This window comes from Arachis hypogaea, chromosome 17 (genome assembly GCF_003086295.3).
Source record: "Arachis hypogaea cultivar Tifrunner chromosome 17, arahy.Tifrunner.gnm2.J5K5, whole genome shotgun sequence".
NCBI lineage: Eukaryota > Viridiplantae > Streptophyta > Magnoliopsida > Fabales > Fabaceae > Arachis > Arachis hypogaea.
The window spans coordinates 121,028,092-121,034,268 of NC_092052.1; positions in this window are offsets into that span (position 1 = coordinate 121,028,092).

Here is a 6,177-nt window from a genome sequence, read left to right on the forward strand (position 1 = left end):
AGACCGCACTGCTCAATTTGATGCCCAAGTTTCATGGCTTACCTGCTCAAGAGCCCATCAAGCACCTGAGAGATTTCCAGGCAGCCTGTTCTACTGTCAGGCGAGATGGTACAGATGAAACTTCAATTCTGCTGAAAGCTTTCTCGTTTTCTCTTGAGGAAAAAGCAAGAGAGTGGTACTACACTCAACCCCTAGCAAATGTATCCAACTGGGATACGCCCAGAAAAGAGTTTTTGGAGAAATTCTTTCCATCTGAAGTTACTGATAAACTAAGGAAAGACATTTCCACGATTGTTCAAGATGACAACGAGACTCTCTTTGAATACTGGGAGCACTTCAATAGTCTTTTGGAAGCATGCCCCCACCACATGATTGACAAGATAGTGTTACTCAGCTATATCACACAGGGCATGAGGCCCTAAGATAAGACCACATTGGAAAGTGCTAGCAATGGGTCTATGAAGAAGTACAAGACCACTGATGAGGCATGGCAATTGATCAGCGACTTAGCTGAATCTACTAGGAACCACAGACAGAAGTAAGGCCATTCAAAAGCCGTTGCAGAAGTATCCTCTAGCAGAGAGACTGCTGCTCTAACTCAGAGTATATGTGAAATGACCAACTTACTGAAGCAAATGCAATTGAATCAACAACAAGTTCAGCAAGCTCAACCTCCTTCACCACAGCAAAACCAACAGTTAGTCCCACAGAGAGTTTGCGGAATCTGTGCTGATTATAGCCATTATACTGATGAATGCCCGCAACTCCAACAGGAAGACAACATGGTGGCATCCACTCATAACTTCTATGACCGCCCCAACCAAGGGTACAATCAAGGTGGAAATAATAACCATGGATGGCAGGACAATTCTAACCAGAATTGGAGGGACAACAATAACAGTGGAGGCAGAGATAATCAGGAAAATCAGAGGTGGAATAATAACAATAACAGGCAGCAGAACCAACCTTATAGAGCACCTCACCTGAGGCAATCCCAAGGACCACAAAATACCCAACAGCAGACCTCTCAATTTACTCACCCTTCTTCGTCTCCTAATGAAGAGTTACTAAAATTTTTTGAGCGAAGTCAATAGACCATGGAAAATAACATTAATGCCAGTCTGAATGGTCTGACCGCTACTTTGCAAGCTCTTGTCTCACAGATTGGATCAATGCAAAATTCCAGTAACCAACCTTCGAGCTCCACTGGAATCCCATTTAAACCATTACCAAATCCAAAGGGAGGCATTAATGCCATCACCCTGAGGTCCGGAACCACATTGCAGGAGAGGAATCAGGAGGAGCCAAGCCCACCAGAGCACGCCTCAGCTGAAGAGGTCGAAGAAGTAGAAGATGTTGAAGAAGAAGAGGACATACAGGACATAACTGAAAAAGAAGAAGCCCAACCACATGAGGAAGCACCAAGAGGCGCAGACACTGCAGAAAACACTACTCCCGTTCCATTTCCACAACTTGCAAGGAAGCCCAGGAAGCAGCTGGAACCTGATCCCAAAATGGTAGAAATATTCAAAAAGGTTGAGGTAACCGTTCCTCTTTTTGATGTTATTCAACAAGTACCTAAATATGCAAAGTTTCTAAAGATTTATGTATACATAAGGATAAAATTAATGAATTAGAAACTATTCCTTTAGGTAGTTCCATATCTGCTTTAATGGGAGGATTACCTGAGAAATGTAGTGACCCAGGTCCTTGTATAGTTAGTTGTACTATTGGTGGTGTAGTAATTTATGATTGCATGTGTGATTTAGGAGCCTGTGTTAGTATAATGCCTTTGTCTATATATGATATTTTGAGGCTCCCTCGCTTAAAAAGGTCGGCAGCTCGTTTTGTGTTAGCAGATAAAAGCATTATTACAGTGGCTGGAGTTGCTGAAGATGTTTTAGTGAACATTAAAGGGCTTACATTTCCCACTAATTTTTATATCTTGGAGATGCCCCATAATGACACAGATAAGCCATCATCAATCCTACTTGGAAGACCATTCCTGAAGACATCAAAATTCAAATTGGATGCTTTTTCAGGAACATACTCTTTTGAAATAGATGTCCGAATAGTAATCTTCAATCTGAATGGAGTCATAAACAACCCTCCAGAAGATCATTCTATCTTCCAGTGTGATGTCATAGATGAAACTGTAGCTGCAGTTCACAAGGAAGAGTTAGAAGAGAGGCACACTGGACAAGGTCCAAGTGTGGGGATCCTCTTGACTGACAATGAGGGCACTTCGACATTTTCACAAGTTCCAGACAATCCAGAGCCTACCCATGATCAGAAGTTGGAATTAAAACCTCTTCCTCCACATCTCAAATATGCTTATCTTGAAGATGAGCAGAAGTTTCCAGTTATCATTGCAAGGGAACTCACTTCTCAACAAGAAGAGCAGTTACTTGATGTACTGAGGAGGCACAAGAAGGCCATTGGGTGGAGTTTGGCAGACATAGTAGGCATCAACCCTCAAGTATATGAGCACAGAATATTTTTAGAAGAGGGAGCAAGACCTGTCCGTCAACTCCAAAGAAGATTGAATCCCACTATCTTGGAAGTTGTCAAAAAGGAGGTAACCAGACTATTGGAAGCAGGTATCATCTATCCCATTTCAGACAGTGAATGGGTTAGCCCAGTACAAGTGGTGCCCAAGAAGTCCGGAGTCACTACAGTGAAGAATGAGCATGGAGAGCTCATAGCAACTAGAGTTCAGAACGCTTGGAGAGTCTGCATTGATTATAGGCGTCTCAACCAAGCCACCCGTAAGGATCACTACCCGCTTCCATTCATTGATTAAATGCTGGATCGCCTGTCAGGTAAATCACATTATTGCTTTTTAGATGGTTACACAGGTTATTTCCAGATTCATATAGCTCATGAGGATCAGGAAAAGACCACTTTTACATGTCCTTTTGGGACTTATGCTTACAAGAGAATGCCCTTTGGCTTGTGCAATGCACCAGCTACTTTCCAAAGGTGTATGATGAGTCTTTTCTCTGATCTTATTGAGGACTGTATGGAGGTTTTTATGGATGATTTTAGCGTTTATGGTGATTCTTTTAGCCTTTGCTTAGATGGATTATCTAGAGTATTAGATAGATGTGTTAATACAAACCTTGTATTGAATTTTGAAAAATGTCATTTTATGGTAAAACAAGGGATTGTATTAGGACATGTGGTATCTAATAATGGCATTTCTGTAGACCCAGCAAAGGTGAATGTTATTTCTAGTTTACCTTACCCCTCTTCTGTGAGGGAGGTCCGTTCATTCCTTGGCCATGCAGGTTTTTACAGGAGATTCATAAAGGACTTTAGTAAGGTAGCACTTTCCTTATCTAGATTACTGCAGAAGGATATTGAGTTCGAGTTCAGTGAGGATTGTAAACAAGCGTTTGATAAGCTGAAGGCCGCCCTGACTCAAGCTCCAATTGTGAGAGGACCAGACTGGAGCCAGCCGTTTGAAATCATGTACGATGCTTCCAACCATGCAGTAGGAGTAGCGCTGGCTCAACGCGAAGGTAAGGATCCTTTTATTATTGCTTATGAGTCTAAGACTTTAGACGCTGCCCAGTCCAATTATACTACTACTGAGAAAGAGCTTCTTGCTATTGTTTTTGCTCTGGATAAATTCCGAGCTTATTTACTTGGTACTAGAGTAGTAGTGTATTCGGACCATGCAGCTTTAAAGTATCTATTATCTAAAAAGGAGTCCAAACCAAGGCTTATACGTTGGATACTGCTATTACAAGAATTTGATTTAGAAATAAAGGATAGGAGTGGTAACCAGAATTTAGTGGCAGACCACTTGAGTCGCCTTGAGCACATTAAGGATGATTATACTCCTATAGATGATAATTTTCCATTTGATAACCTGCAAGCAGTATCTGAGGTAATCCCTTGGTACGCACCTGTAGCTAATTATCTAGTTAGCCGCACATTTCCTCCAAACTTTTCTAAGCATCAAAGAGACAAGCTGAAAAGTGAGTCTAAATATTATATATGGGATGACCCATATTTATGGAGATGTGGCGCTGATCAAGTAATTAGACGGTATGTGCCTCAATCAGAATTCCAGTCCATCTTAGAGGCCTGTCACTCATCTGAGAGTGGAGGACATTTTGGCCCTCAAAGAACTGCTAGAAAAATCTTAGACTGTGGATTCTGGTGGCCTACTCTTTTTAGAGATGCTGCTGAATTTTGTAAATCTTGCCTCTGATAAACCAATATTTCATGAGTTCTTTTGTGCTTAATTAGAGTGATTTATTCAACTCTTCACCTACTTATTCACATTAATTGCATGGTTTTACTTTCCCTTCCTTATTGTGTCATATAATGAAAAACATGTTTTCTAAGCTTTAAAAATTAATTGTTTTAATTACCTTTATTTCCATTCGATGTCGTGATTAGTGTGTTGAGTTGTTTCAGATTTTCTAAGGCAGAATGACTTAAGGGATGAAAAAGGAAACATATTAAAAGGAAAGGATAAAGCAAAACGGAGCTTTAAAGAAACTGATATCCACGTGATCGCATGGATGACGCGATCGCGTGCCAAGCACGAATCAGCAGCGACGCGGCCGCATGACTGACGCGACCGCGCGCCTTAAGCAGAACGCACATGACGCGGTTGCATGACTGACGCGACCGCGTGGCAAGGAAAAGCTCCAATTGACGCGACCGCGTGACCCACGTGGACGCGTGACAGAGGCCACGCATCAGAAATTGTAGAATACGCTCGTGACGAGTTCTGAGGCCCTTTTTGGCCCAAATCCAAGTCCAGAAGGCATAGACCAGAGGTTATGAAGTGGGGGAATGCATCCATTCAGAGAGTTCGCATATTTTTCACCTTTCAATGAATTAGATTTAGTTGAGAGGGAGATCTCCTCCCTCTCGCTTTTAGGATTTAGAATTTCTTCTTGTTTCAAGAGTAACTCTGGATCCAGGTTTAATTTTATTTTAATATTACTTCTCTTTATTTATTCCAACATTTGAATTGATTATTATTATTTATGAATTATTCCATGTCACAGACTTCTATTTGAATTAATGATAATTGAGGTATTCTCAGTTTATGATTGTTCTCTTTGACTCAAGTTACCATTGCTTCCCATCTAAGGATATTTTTGCTATTATTCTAGCAATTTTACTTTTTCCTCTTTTGGTTCTGGTTAAGAATTTAGTAACTCAACAGTTATTAAACTCAATACAATTGATAATCGCTATCTTGCTAATTGAGCTGAACTTAAATAATCCCAACCTTTTCTTAGGAAATAATTAGGATTCAAAGGTCAACTTAATTAGTCCCTTGACTTTCCCTTACCCGGTAAAGGTTGACCAAGTGGAGTTTAGATTCAACTTTCAGTATTGTTGAGAGAGATAACCAAGTTGGACCTCTAATTTCCCTTATCTTGCCAAAAGTTGTTTTACAGTTATTAGTTATTTTTAATTGCCATTTAATTCACTCGTCATTTAAATTACTTGCTTCTCACCTTCTAAACCTCATTACAACCTTTATAACCAATAATAAGAACATACTTCCTCGCAGTTCCTTGAGAAGACGACCCGAGGTTTAATACTCAGTTATTAATTTAAAAAGGGGTTTGTTACTTGTGACACCCAAAACATTTGTATGAAAGGACTTTTGAAGGTTTAGAAACTATACTTGCAACGAGGATTTATTCGCAATTTTCTAGACCACGCAAAAGTTCTCTCATCAGCCTCCCATGCCAAAAATTTGGTAATATATCCAAGAGGGATGAGATGCCTCAAAAATATATGCTTTTCTGTGAAATTTTTGATGTTTAGGGCATTGACTTCATGGGTCCATTTCCAAATTCTAATAGTTATTTTTATATATTGTTAGCTGTGAATTACGTTTCCAAATGCGTGGAAGCAATTCCTACCCGCACTGATGATGCTGACACTGTTGTTTCCTTTGTGAGAATCCATATTATCTGTCGCTTTGGATCACTACGAGCAATCGTGAGCGATCAAGGCACCCATTTTTGTAACAGGAGACTAACAGGACTAATGAAGAAGCATGGGATAATTCATAAGGTTGCGACAGCATACCATCCTCAGACCAATGGGTAAGCCAAGGTGTCAAACAGAGAGATAAAGCGTATCTTGCAGAAGATAGTAAAGCCTCACAGAAGAGACTGGAGCACCAGACTA